Source organism: Parasteatoda tepidariorum, chromosome 12, assembly GCF_982258835.1.
Source record: "Parasteatoda tepidariorum strain Cologne lab strain chromosome 12, Ptep-v5.0, whole genome shotgun sequence".
Lineage (NCBI taxonomy): Eukaryota > Metazoa > Arthropoda > Arachnida > Araneae > Theridiidae > Parasteatoda > Parasteatoda tepidariorum.
The window spans coordinates 13,775,797-13,791,254 of record NC_141766.1 but is presented as its reverse complement, the minus strand read 5'-3'; the positions used below and the strand labels follow the sequence as shown (position 1 = coordinate 13,791,254).

General features: G+C 24.4%; 1 protein-coding gene and 1 long non-coding RNA gene across 3 annotated transcripts in view; one reads left to right on the top strand and one right to left on the bottom strand.

The window, feature by feature from the left end:
• The window catches only part of LOC107449499 (uncharacterized), a 138,027-nt gene that overhangs the window by 25,337 nt on the left and 97,232 nt on the right, over positions 1–15,458 (top strand). The window lies entirely within an intron of this gene.
• Positions 8,316–14,221, bottom strand: LOC147800954 (uncharacterized). Its single transcript, XR_015430886.1, has 4 exons — positions 13,984–14,221; positions 12,100–12,161; positions 11,121–11,185; positions 8,316–8,437 (listed from the first exon to the last, which is right to left on the bottom strand). It is a non-coding gene; the product is annotated as an uncharacterized LOC147800954 (long non-coding RNA).

Genomic DNA, 15,458 nt, shown 5'->3' with positions numbered 1-15,458 from the left:
TGCTGATTGTAGTTTTGTATTGCTATAATTTCGCCAGACTTCTCTGATTTCTTTCTCAAAACTTTAAAGCAATAAAGCGATTTGTGGTTTAGAGTCAGTCATTTAAACTATACATTTGTCAATATTTGGATACATTAAAAGTTTTATTACTGTTTAAACAGATGAAAACTGATTTGGATGATGCTCAAATAATATTATAACGTAAATTGCAGAAACAAAGATAATAATCATAAAAATTTTTTTAAGAAAACAGACATGCTTGCTATTTAATATTTTTCAAAAACTGCTAGTTTTGTATTGCTATAATTTCGCCAGGCTTCTCTGAATTTTTTCGCAAAATTTTAAAGCACTAAAGCGATTTGTAGTTTAGAGTAAGTCATTTAAACTACACATTGGTCAATTTTTAGAGAGATTAAAAATTTTATTACTGTTTAAACTGATGAAAACTGATTTGCTTAAATATTCTTATAACGTAAGTTGCAGAAACCAAGATAATCAAAAAACTGACATGTACGCTATTTAATATTTTCAAAAACTGCTGATTGTATTCGTAGAATTTCGCCACAAAAAATGAATAGAGAATCGAAAATTCCGCTCACTTTATATCTCAATTTCTGCCGAATAGAGTAAATATCCACCATTAAGTTACTTGAGTAATTAAATAAAGGGGATTAAAATTGGAATTTTCCCTTCTACAGATGAGTTCGGGTGGCCTCTTAATGCGGAAAGATATATTCATTTGCCGATAAACATTATATTTTAAACTAAATGCATTATAAAACATTATATTTTAAACTAAATGCATTATAAAACATTATATTTTAAACTAAATGCATTATAAAACATTATATTTTAAACCAAATGCATTTAAAATAAAGTATAATAGAACTTTTTATAAATTTTATATTAGTTTGTAAGTAGTGAAAAGTAAATTTCATTTTGTGAGAACGTCCCTTTAGGTAGACTAGATTTCAACAACTTTGATAGAAAAAACATCTGTCACCCATGTAGAGGTATTATTTCCGCTCTTCACGCACTGAATAATCTCGCATTTCCGGTCATGTCACCTGCTTCCACTTGTTACCTTCATAATTTTTGATCTCAATATTTTGCGGGGAACGCCTGCAAATTAATTAAACATAAAAAACCCTCTTTCCCTCTATCAAAGACTGCCAACGTTTTTTGATCACCGACCCCTCTATAAAAAAATGATTAAAAAAATAACAACTTACCTGTCTCTTAAATGATTTATTTTATTTTGACGGAATCAAATTCTTACATAAATCAATGAGAAGGATGTTATTGATTTTAACTATGTGTAATTATTTATCATATCGCAGAATTTATTAAACACTAATTAAAGTTAAAATTTATTAAAAATTTGTAGGAATATTAAGTAATATATAAATACTAATTACAGACATAATTTTCTTTCAGACTCCTTTTAACTTGTCTTTATTTTCATTTGATAGATTCTACTAATGAGTAATGAATAATCATAACTAATATATTAAAATAGTCGTAATTTATTTTAAAAACTTAATCTATTTTTTTTTTCAAAAAAGATTATCTTTTAAAATCTATCATTGAGAGATAATCATTTAAAGATAATCATTTGATCTCTTTGATTCCCCAATACATTACATTTACAAAAACATTAAAATTATTTTTCTTTAATTACATGCAGTCCCAGGCCAAATTATTTGACTCAATTTTCTGGATAAGATTCTAAGTAAAATCTTAATTATCAGATGATACTAAACAACTTTATTGTTTTTACGTGGCTGAAACCGGTTTGCAATATTTTACGTTCGTGTATCAATTGGTTAACAATGTAATGCAATACGCTAAAAATAAATACAAATAGGAAGTGTATAAAAATCTCCTGAATAAAAACCCATTACATATATGTTTAAATATAGAAGTATTGCATATAAACTCGTGCAAAACATGTAATTATTAAAAAACTACAGTGCGTCTAATAATTTGATATAATTATTACAATATAATAACATAATACATGATATAATAAATATTCTATATTTATATAATATATCTTCTAATTTATCCAATCGTCGAATTTATATTATATATCGCCTAATTTAACCAATAGATACACAAACGTAAGCAAGTGCAAACCGGTTTCAGTCGCGTAAAAACAATAAAGTTGTATAGTATCACCTGATACTAAAGATTTTACATAGAATCTTATATAGTGCGTCGAATGATTTGGCCATGGACTGTCTATCCAAAACAAATATTAGTTTTTAAATGAAATGTCAAGTTGTCAGAAAATTCTGTGTGTTACATTAAATGGTTGAAAATATGTTTATGGGAATAAAAGTTCCGAAAAGCGTAACACTTCGTATATAGTTTTTTACTGCATAATAAAAATCTCAGTAGCATAGGTATGAAAGAACTTCCTAAGAATCGCGAAATAGCACAGGAAAAAAAATATTACTATTACATTATTATTACTGTTACATTAGCTATTACATAAATTTTATGTCCGATTCTATTCGGGTCGTTAAACTCAAACTTATTATAAAATAATTATTCAACCGTAATTATTTTTTGTTTGTAATTGATATAGTAATTGATATTCAAAGTTCAATTTGGAATTGGCTAAACGGAACTTTATATACATTTTTGAAGCAATTATATAATATATAATGGCATCTTTTTAAATATTGTATCAATTAAATCAATGAACAGTAAGTCTCTCAGGGGCTGGATCTTTTGATAACTTAAAAGTATAAGCAAAAATGAATTATTTCAATTTAATACAACCTAAAGAATAATTAACTAATTGAAAAAGTATAATTTGTATATTATTATGTCGCAGTATAATAAGCGTAATTATTAAACAATTTTAGATTTGCTTAAGAATCCTATTCATTCTGCTGAAGTGGGGTATCTAATTTCGTTTAAATACATATTTAATTATATTAAACTTTGGCTCAAAGGCCCGAATTGAATTGGTTGTTAAATTCATATAATTACAAATAATGCGCTCCTTATCCGATGCTCTTTTTCGTTGCTTTTTGTCAGCTTTTTTTCCACCTTCTTGGAATGAAAAATTACTGATCTCAATAACTTCTATAATATTATATTACCTTGATATTTTTTTATCTATTTTTTTTTTAATGGAAAACCACAAAAAAACTACTTGGCTGCAAAATAGGATAAGGCTAAATTCATTCTGATTTATTGATGGCATAAATTTCTTTATTTTCCAATTGATCTGAAATAGTGCGAAAATAATTTTTTCATCTTCGATTAATTTTGGAGATAGTTTCAGGTGTGGAAATTTTTACGTTTATTTAAATTAAAATATAAAAATTGAATTTTGTTTTAAGTACTCTATTTAAATAAATAATTATATTTAATAATTATATTTAATAATTATATTTAATAATTATATTTAATAATTATATTTAATAATTATATTTAATAATTATATTTAATAATTATATTTAATAATTATATTAAATATTTATATTTAATAGTTATTTAAATTCACAATGCTTTTTCTATTGTAGTAATATAGTGAGATGGAAACTCTTTTTAAAACAATATTGTAAATTATTAATAACGCCTCGAGTCTTCCTATCAAAAATTTAGTTGTTTCGCCTTTCTTTTAATATCAAAATATCAGCCTTTTTCATTTTTTATTTATTTATTTATTATTTTTTTATTATAATTATTATTTTATTTTTATTGTTTTGGTACAGTCCGGACACTATACGAGAATAACGTCAAAATACTTTAAGATTAACTTAAGAAACAGAAATTCTGTCGAAATTCCATTCTATATCAAACAGGTTTTGATGTTGTTAATGATTTTAATTTCTACGTCGAAATCGAATTGGGTTCACATTTAATGGTGACATTGTTTAAGAGGTTGTAAAAAGCTCTGTGACTAATAATTTAATTTCTTTTCGATCATTACTTAATTAAATAAAGAAAATACAATAAATAAAAATACTTTATGTAAACAAATTGTCGTAGAGGGTGCAAAATATATTTCCCTCCAGATGTTTAAATTGCATCTATAAACTAGTCTGTTATAACACTTATTTTGTTCTCTAAACAGTACGGGAAAAAAAACACCCTGAATTGCTCTTTATTGATCTAATGATCTGATTTTCTCGTAATGTGACTTGACCTTAATGGTTCTTAAACGTTACCTCAAATATGCTAATTAACTAGTGTCGATAATATTTTAAGTTACAAAATCAGACGCAACGTACTTACTCTGAATAAACATATATTTTTTTTTCCAACAGATTTGAATTCCATACCCTTAAAATATGAGGAGAGGCCTCAATCTAAATCTCAATCGTTTGGTCTGTGGGATGTTGAATCACTTGATATTGTGTTGTTCCTATTACCTTATCCTATTACTTTTTGTATTTTGTGCTATATTTCTAGAATTTTTAAATCCTTTGCAGTGCAGTGCTTCTAGTCTATCAACACTTATTCCAAAAATATTTCACAGCACTAAAAAAGTTTTAAAAAAATTCATTCTTCTAAATGTCCACCCCTTTTTAGCAACCACTATTTTCTCAAGAGCATAGAAAGTTCAAGTACATCTGTTGACTAATAACGTATGTTTTACGGAAGCAGTGTCAAATTTGCTACATGTCAAACAATTTCAGTCAAAATTCAAATTCAAAGTTGAGTGACTAGAAGTAATATTACGGGCAATTATAAAATTCGTTTATCCAAATATAGTTTTATGCAAAAAAATTTTAATACTTCTTTATCATTAAATCATTATAAATTGTTTATTATTAAAAATTTTGAATTGTAAGGTATACTAATTTTTACATAATTTTAGGGAAAGTAATTTAAAATGACAAAGTATCAAATTTGAAAAATTTGTTCAAATAGAAATCAAGATATCGAATTTTAAATATACAACTTTTTTGAAGTTCGATATTTGAGAAACAATACGGCCGATTTCGATCAAAATTTTTATTCTGCCATGAAAAAGTATATTCTTTAAAATAATGTAAAAGTTTGTATCCTTACGGCTCAAAATATTTGCAACTATTACAAATAAAATAATAAAAATTGTATTTAGCGTAGAATTATATTTAGATTAACGAAATTTATTATTGAAAGTAAAATTCGATTAGCCTATTAAATTTCTTCAATTCACTTAAAAAGTCTTTCTCACAGATATCGGCTACCCCCCATAGGTCAGAAATCCAAATTCGTGGGGGGAAAAAATTATGTTTATTCTGAGAAAGTACATTTTTGTGTCTGTTTAAACTATCGTCGCTCTAGTTAATTATCATATTTGTGGCAACCCTTGTGAGCCATTAAGGTTGAGTCATAGTACGTAAAAATCCAATCATTAGGACCAAAAGTTATTCAAGGTGAGACTCTTAAATCATCTAATGACTTGACACACAATTTTAATGATAAAAGCGATAACAATAAAATTGTATCATAAGGGAGTCATAAAAGTTAACACAATTTCGAGACCAACGATGTGATGGGGGCAATATGATTTATTTACTTTCGTGACAAACTGATACCCCAGTCTTTCTCAATAACAGATAAATGCCTTAACTTTAATACGACCTTAAATCTGTTAATTGATAACTTCCTAACTATTTTGAATAAAAAGCAGCAAAAACCTGGATTATCTATTTTTCTATAAATAAATAAAGAAATCCAACATAATTTGTATATTTTAACCATTTCCAACACCCACTTTAGAAAGTAAAAAAAAATGAAAAAACACCCTAGAAATGTAAACAGTATTTACCTTTCTATTCCTTTTTAGAAATCGCTCTTTTTTAAGAAAGATGAGGTCTATTTATATAAAATCTACAATCGCAGTTGCAAATATTTGAAAATCGTGATTATTCGTGACAGATTCTCAAACAAAACTTCGTAAATTGAATATTTTCTGACTTAAAACGAGATTCTTTATTTTATAATTTCTTTTTATTTCTATGGATATCCTTTCAAGAAAAACTATCCATCTATCTGGAAAAACATAGATTGTTTTTCTATATATTTTGCTACATCTGAGAGTTTTTTTAAGTGCTGTAAAATTTATATTTATGCAAACTCTCTTATTTTGCCCCGTTTTTATAAAAAAAATAAATAAATAAATAAATAAAAAAAAAATCTACGTCTCAAGAAAGACTAATGCAACGAAAGAAAACAGATAATAATCAAATAAAACTTTGATTCTCTAGGAACACCGAATCATTGCTAATTCTCTGTCGTTTCTAGAAATCAACCATGCTAACTAGTGTTTTCCTTAGAACTGGATTTTTAAATTCTGGAACTTTAAATTTTCCCATGTAGTTTCTTAATAGCCCTTTTTTTTTTTTTTTTTTTTTTTAGCTTTTCAGCCTAAGATTTAAAAAAAAAAGATAGAGAGATTTTTGTGTATTGAATACAAATACAGATAATTTGTAATAATACAGATACAGATAATATGAATACAAATACATAAATGAATACAAATACTGATAATAATTTCTACTTTGTATCTGGCTGTATATATATATATATCTGGCTGTATATATATGTATATCTGGCTGTATATATATATATATATATATATATATATATATATATATATATATATATATATATATATATATATATATATATATATATATATATATATATATATATATATATATATATATATATATATATATATATATATATATATATATATATATATGTATGTATATATATATATTTGTAAATTGGGTTATGTAGCATTTATAAACGAGTTAGATTCAAATAAATAAACCCTTAACAATTTTGTGAGTTTTGCGTTTATAAACATACTAAAAAAATAAAGATTTAATGAAAAAACAAAAATAGAAACGTGTAAATTTTAGCTCTCATTTACTCAAATTCACTGAAGTGCCACTTAGCCTGTTTTTCCACTCAGCTCTTTATATAAGACGAGTCCTTCCGCAGACGTGATTTCAATTTACACCTTTTATTTCCAATTATTAAACAACAGTAGATGGCCGGTTATAATACCGAACCCAACAAGCACACAACTTTTGGGCTAGTGAAGGGACAATGCCGGCTCACCTAAAGTGCCATTACGGCGGGCTTTTCATTGCCGTATCGGTTCCGTTAATAAAGTGAAATCTGGGCCAGAATGAGGGCCAGTGCATGGCATTTCAGGCAAACTTCTGGCAATCGTTGAAGGACCGGGACTATTTTGTTGCCTCTGGATTGCTTTGCCATTTTTGCCTGTTAAATACCGGGGAAATTTTTTTTTTCACAGAATAAAGAGAAAATTGCCGTAAAGGCTTTTATTGAACCTTTATGATGTCTTTTTTGCCTTTTTATCAAAAGCTGAATACGTTCACTGGCATACGTCGTTGCCTCGCTTGCCGTTAAGGCACCTTAACTGTAGGCTGATTAGAAAACGTCTATGCCGTTTTCGCCTATATCGCACCTTTATTTCAGGTGTTTAGGCGAACTTCTTTGCCTTATTTACCAATGCACCACCCTTAACTCACCTCAAACTCGGTTCAATAGAAAGTTTTAATGGCGTCCTTGCCGGTATCACACCTTTATTTTAGGTGTCTCGGCATTTTTTTTATTTTTTATTATTAGAACTTAGCTTTTAATTTCAAAGGCTTCTTGCTGCATTTTGTTACAATTCTTATTTAGGGAACATAAATTGTCACGAGTGTTTGTTCTACTCGGCTGATATCAGTGATAGTAATTTATTGATTCTTAGCTTTTTATATTGTAATATAACAACAACTGTCATTACATGCATACTGTTTTATGACAATATAAAAAACAAAATGGTGTAAAACAATTATTTAATTTATAACCAAATGTCCAATGAATCTTCGTACAATAAAATAGACTTTTTTTTATTTCATTTTAAACAATTATAAGCGCTATCATTTAAAGTAGAAGCATATAAAAAAAAATCTTTTTGAATTGAGTATTTAAATTTTTTAAGCATTTTGAGATAGAGGAAATTAAGTACAAATTTTTATTCTAAAATAAAACACAATGCAACTCAATAAATAAGTTATTTAAGTTTTTAAAATAATGCTTATATATTTAAAACCTACATCTAGCTTTTATTGATAGAAACTTACACACAAAAGTTTATTTATCCTATAATTTTGTGTATATTCATCAAGTCATTAATTTTATTAAATATTAGATAAACAGTATATATCATAAATAGTTTTTTCAAAAAAAAAATATTTTGTACTAGTAAATAATACACCATTTTAGTAATTTTAAATATATAAAAGCAGGAATTTTAACAACAATAAAGCTTAAAATAAACCATGAAGGAGTTTTATTTCCTTGTAACAAATCAATACATCTGTATACACTATTTACATATGGACAAATATATTTTCTTTATCCCATTCCAGAAGCTTTATTTCAATGAGCCTTTTTCCTGCAAAAAATAAAGCAATTTATTTTACTATAGATATATTAAATGTTCACAGAAAAAAAAATATCATTGATTTAAATCAACTGATTTATTAAAAGCCATGGATTAAGACAAGCTGATTATTTTTACAAAAAATTATTAATTTAATTATAAAAATATGATATTGAATTTAGTTAATAAATATGCATTCTTTAGGTTGCATTTAAAAAAAAACAACTAAGATCTGATTTCAGAGATAATGATAGTATTTCACTAAGAAATAATAAAAGAGATATGTATGTAAATTATTATAGTCATACATCCCTTTAATGATTATACTTAAGAAAAGTATTGATTTAAAGAAATAGATTTGAAAAAAATCAATTACTTAAATAAACTTATCATTTAACTATTATAATTATAAATACTTTTTATACTATGTAACTAATAAAAACATTATTTATAGTATGTTTAATTCAAGTCTTCTTTTTTTTCCATTAATAAGGTTATTTACTAAGAAATGGTGAAAGGGATATGCAAGCAAATTATTATTTTTTAAAATAGATCAACTGCCAAACATATTAAAATTATTCACATTTCATTTTTTAATTATTTAAATGCAGTTCATATATATGTAGCTCATAGATATCAAGACTTATTCTACCCAAAGTAATTTAAAAAAGTTTTTTCAGCAATGCAATCTGATCTAAACTAATTTAATCTGCTTTAGATATCTAATTGAAAAATAGTATCACAAACTTTAACATTCATTAGCAAATTGAGAATGAAAAACATAATTATAATTCTATTTATTCAATTAGTTTTGTAATAATTAAATAATTTTAACCATCTTAGTTAGAAATGTTAACTATTGTAGCTATAATAATATTTTAAAGTAATGTTAAGTGTTATGAAAACAATTCATTCAATGTTTTGAATGGTAAACGTAGAAAAAAAATTTTTTTTTAAATGATTTTCTTAAACCCAACAATTTATTAACAATATTCATGTTATATTTAATTTTATTTAATGCGACATTATATTAATAACCAAATTGCTGGTACATTATACATTTATCAGTTAACTGTAAAAAAAAAATTAACAAAAAAGTATAATTTGCTCTAAATATAAATTTTTTAATTCCAGAAACAAAGCTTGAATAATTTTTTTAATTCTATTAATGAGCGATTCGTAACAGTTTGAGATTGATAATTAGGAAATGTTAATAGTACTTCTGTAACCAGTATCAATTATTTAATATTATTTCATACCAATATTTATTTAAAATCTGCAATTAAATTCGTGACATCCTTAATAAATTACTTTTAAGTGGAGTTTCAATTATTTTGAAAGGAAGGCAAAGTAAATATATGTGTCTTGGCATTTATATATACAGTAGGGAACCGATTATCCGGAACGATCGGGACCATCGCTATTCCGGATAACTGATTTTTCCGGTTTTCTGAATCGCTATAAAAAGCCGTTTTTTTTATTGTTAAACTCAACTAAAAAAAAAAAATATTAGGAAATAATCTTAAAAAGAAGAAAAAACGATGAAGTAATACAGTAATGATTATTTCTAAAGAGATGGTATGGTAAACATCTTTCAAAGAAGAAAGAAAAATCCTAAAATCTTATGAGGAAAAAAAAAATTTTTTTTTAAATTCCGGGAAAATTTACCGAATTTCGTTCCGGTTTTTTGGTTTTCCGGTTTTCTGATTTCCGGATAACTGGTTCTGTACTGTATATATATATATGTATATGTATATATATATATTACATCAGAAATACAAATCTTTTGATTATTCAAACTGATAGTTTTAGGAACTGCATTAGTATTTGTAGAATATGTGATAACAAAAACAACAAAATCGAACACAGACATTGTCAGAAATCAGAGCAAAAAGCTAAAAAAACATGAGAATAAAGTTTTTTTTTCTTTATCAGGAATTCAGAAATTTCAGGACTATGAACTCGGATATTATTTAACTTATTAAATAAACTATTATGCTAAAATAAATGGAGAGAAAATTTATACTTTATTATTAAACTATTAGTATAAAAACTTACTTTTATTATATCTTTCCTTATCAATTTTGTATCTTTTTTATCAAATAATTATAATGCACCATATAAGAAAACACTTTTTAATTATCATTCATATAAAATATATATGATATATTGCCTTAAATATATAAAAATTTATATTATGTTAATGGATTAAAAAATAATTATGTTCCATGAAATTTAATTACATACTAATATCATAAATTATACACATCTAAATAATAACATTAATTAAACAATATTGAAATATAGCATTTCTATATTACGGGCAAGCAAGGTAGAAAATCATTCTTTATGGTATCACTAAAATCAAATTTAAATGCTGAATGTTTATTTTGCTTGCTAAATAAAGCTGCATACTTAAATATTTAGTTCTTTCCTTTTTTATTAGATATTTTGTTAATATATTTAAAGAAAAGAGTGGATATTTTTAGTTGTTTATTGAAAATATTAATTAATAGTTAAAGGAATAGTTAAATGCTATGAAAGACCTTGAATTGGCTCGGTTAATTTCAATTGGCTTAAAATAATGTTCCACAAATTGTTTTAAAAAAACACAAAAACCCCAGTTTAAACAAAAAAAACTGGTTTCTTTTCAACCATATGGTAACCTAAGGTAAAATATAAATTTATTTCTTACCATCCTTTTTGTTGATTTTTAAATTTTGAGTTTTATCTTCATTGTTGATCTTCCATCCTGACTCCCTATGAAAGAAAAAAAAAACTATAATTAGAATATGATAGTTGTAAAATTAGTTAAAACAAAAACAACAAAATCGAAACATTAAAAAAAAAAACTGTTTCTAAAATCATGTATGAAGATTAATGTAAATATTTTTATTTCAGTTATGGAATATGACAATAAGTTCATTGTTTATCATTTATCTTGTTTATACTCTAAGCATGTGGTGTGTTAGAGGAACTAAATGTGAATTGATAAATTCAATAAAACTTAGCACGAGCTTGTAGGGGAATACTTTTAGCCTTTCAGCCCAAATTTAATGTGGACAAAGTTTTTAATTTTTTTCATGTATTTTTTTAAGTAAAAAATATTTGCTAAAATAATTGCTTTAATACGAATATTATATGCTGGTGAAACTTATGGAAAAATGAAATGTTATATAATATTATCATTTCAAATAAAATAACGAAAAATATTTCATTATTCATTCATAACTTTACGTAGTTATTTTAACAGTAAAAATAATTTCTTTTAAAATTTTGTTTTCTAACTAATTAAAAAAATAGAATGATAAAAAAATGTTATAACAGGCATGAAAACAGAGAAAACAAATACTAAAATATCGTAATGATATAAAATTGTCAGCACATCTTTTCACCTAATTTATACATTTATAAAGTGCATTTTTCATTTATTACGAAACCTTATTAAGAAATTATTAAATAAGAATATTGCAAAAATATAAATATAAAAGCTTATATGAGTAATAAAAACACTTGTTATTAATAAAGACTGTGTTAGAGAAATACATAAAGTGAACTTAATTTTGATAAGCACAATAATTATTAATTAAAAAAATCAAAATTCTTTTGCAAATCAAAAATATGTGATTTAATTGAAAAAAATATTAATATTTAATGTTTCACTATGTTCTTACCTTATTTAGCTGTTGATGGCTGTTGATCGCTGGATTAGCATTTCTTGGATCTTTCGCCCTGTCTTTCCATAAAAGAAAAGGAATAAATTAGAGTATGATCGTCATAAAAACAGTTAAAAATCAACAAAATCAAAACTGTTTCTAACTAATTATATTTTATAATTTTTGTTAAAAACAATTTTTTGATTTAAATGAAATTAATTTTGATTTAAAGGAAAGAGAAGGATCATATATTAAAATTACGGCGAATATTTATATTTTTGGTAACTGACGATAAGTTGAATGTTTACCAAATTTTACCTTACCAAATTTTCTCTTAAAATTTTTTTGATTCTAATTTAGAAAAAGAACTAGTCTTTTAGCCAATTAGAATTAAAATAAATAGATAAATTAGAATTAAAATAAATAGACAAATTCTAAATAAAGCTTTTGTTAGTTAGGGCTCCCTCTCAATTTTAAAAATATAATTTCCTGAATTTTTGAGGAATAGTTTCCAACAATTTTTAGATTATATATTTCCACTACACAGTTATCATCATAAATTTTAATTAAACAATTAATAAAAATTCTTTTTTGTAGAAAATGTATACACTTTCTTAAACACAAAATTGTCAAAGGTGAAGGCTGAACAGGTATATTTTAGAATTAACAACCATTTAAAAACTCAAAATAGTAAATTAAGAAGAAGATAAATTACATGAGATAAATTATAGATTTTGCACAATAACTGGAAAAAAAGAATTAGTAATCGTCTTTATAGCATTGAGGACCAACAATATTTAATACAAAAAGCTTTATTTCATGAAAAAAATTATTATACAGAAAATATTATTATACTTATGAATAAATTTTAAAAATAATAACCATGAAATAATATTCTAATTTCTATTCAAAAAAATTGAACGTAATTTTAAATTAAATTTGCTTTATAAAAAATTCAGTTTTACAACATAATAATTTTATAACGAATTAATTCATTTTAAAACAAATTTAATCGTAAAATTAAACTTAATATAAAGATTTGAAATGTTCTTATACCTCTACAGCAATTCATTAAATGCAAAAGAAGTATAAAAACAACAAAATAAAAATTAGAAATACTGTCCTTCTATTTAATATGTCATTTTGTTATTTATTTATTTAGAACAAAGAATATATTATATTGAGTATCAAAACAAATATTTAAATTGTTTAAAAATATATTCTGAAAATACTCAAAAAAACTTTAAAAGTGGAAGTGTTTAGTGGAACAATTTTTACATGTTTACCAACGTTATTATTATTTTTTTTAATTTAAAAAAGTCAAAGCAGAAAAATATCAAAATTAAAGTATAATTTAAATATAAAGTAACTAATTAGAGATGAGAAAATTTAAACTCTTACTATTTATTTATTTATTTTATGGTGGTTCAAAAAAATATTTCTTCTTATATCTAATCAAAATTATTATTTGAAACAATAAGTGACACCCGCGGTTTAGATAATTCAAATAATGTTTTTTAACAATCCTTCAGAGAAAAAATATGGCTACCGAAATGAAGTAAATTATTAAATTAATCAATGCTTCCGAAAAATGAAAGAAGCATTTTTAATTAAAGCATAAGAAATCATAAATTTTTCTTTCATTAGATAGAGTTAATTGAACTTTTATTTATTAAAAAAATCGTCTAATTCATTTTAAAACTAAACTAGCAGCTTAAACTAAACAACAGGAAAGCATAAGATAAAATAGCCAACTGAAGTATTATAGTTATAAAACATAATTTCTAAAAACTTAGCAAATAAAATCAAAGCGAATTAAACTAATTTTAAAAAGCTATTTAATAAATAAGTTAAAAATTTTTTTAAATTACATGAACTAAAGAGAAAAAACTTGTTACTTACTTGTTACTTAGTGCCACCATTTCTATTTTTCGAAGAAAGAAGAAAACTAGGGGCTACGTTTATCTCCTTCTTTTTACACCCTTTTCGCCAAATGAATCTTTTAGCTTGTTCTATACATAGAAGTAATCAACGACCTCCTACTGAGCAGCTTTTCCGTACTTGAAAGGAATGTTTCTTAGAATTGGGGGTAGGGGACAAAATGTGCTTCCCCACATTCTTTTTAGTTCAAGGACTTCAAACATACTTATCTGGTGATTTCAAACCGTAATGAATATCTATTTTGAATTCTTAAAGACAATTTCTGGTCCTCATAATAAAAAATTAATCTGCACTAAAATATTTTATTAACTATTAGCAATAAGCAAGCTTACTAAATTAAAAAATTATTGAAGTCAAAATTCATTTGAGTACTTTTCGTAAGAAAAATTTTTTATACATATAAACTGGGAAATAATGCTTACATATATATTTTGATTTGCGAAGTAGTAAATTAGAATATCGTTTCTTTATAATGAACAGTAAAGATTCCATAATTAAGGACGTTTAAGTAAATAAACCATTTTTTAGGTTTCATCAGCTTTTTAACAATTTTAGTACATAAAAACACGTTCTACTTTTATGAATTATTTTTTATAAATAATTAAATAACTTTAATTGGGCAAATTTATTTACATTAGCAAACTGGTTTAGTAAAATATAATATTAGCACTACAAAATTATAAATTTTTAAAAAAATATATATATATTTTCGTCTAAAAGTCTTTATAAATCACTCCCCGAGTTAAGAATTTTTTTGTTTTTGTTTATGAATGAATGCATGACGACTGGTTTTTTTTATATCATTCAATTACATTACTAAAAAATAATTATATTTTTGGTTGAAAGCTAATGATCAGAAAGATTTAAAATCCTAAATAACCAACTGCAACAAATTCATTACCTTGGATACTTAAAGCAAAAATTTGAGGTTACTTTATTTTTCTACTAAATACTTACTTCTTTTAACTATCTTTATAAGGATAATGATGTTCTTTTAACTTTCTTACAGACGATATTCATACGATGAAATTCTATTTAGCTATGCATATTTATACTTTCTATGGCATTAAAATTCAGGATTTTTAAATTCTTTAACATAAAAATCGTAACTTTAACTTTAAAACTTTATTTTATTTACGTTTAAGCAACAACATTGATTTTAGAAATCCATTATTAGTTTTCAAACAGTTTTATTTAGTTTATATTTTAAATTTATACTTTGAAACACACTTATATACACGCAGTTTATATTTCAAAACATGCATCGAAATTTTTTGAAGTAACATCAGTTTTTATTTTGCTATTATTTGCATAGCTATAACACATGAAAAACGTTATTTTTTATTTTATCATTTGAAACTTTAAATATTTCATTAAATGCATAGTTAAAAATTACCTGTCTATTTTTTGTTTAAAAATCATTCCATTTATACAAA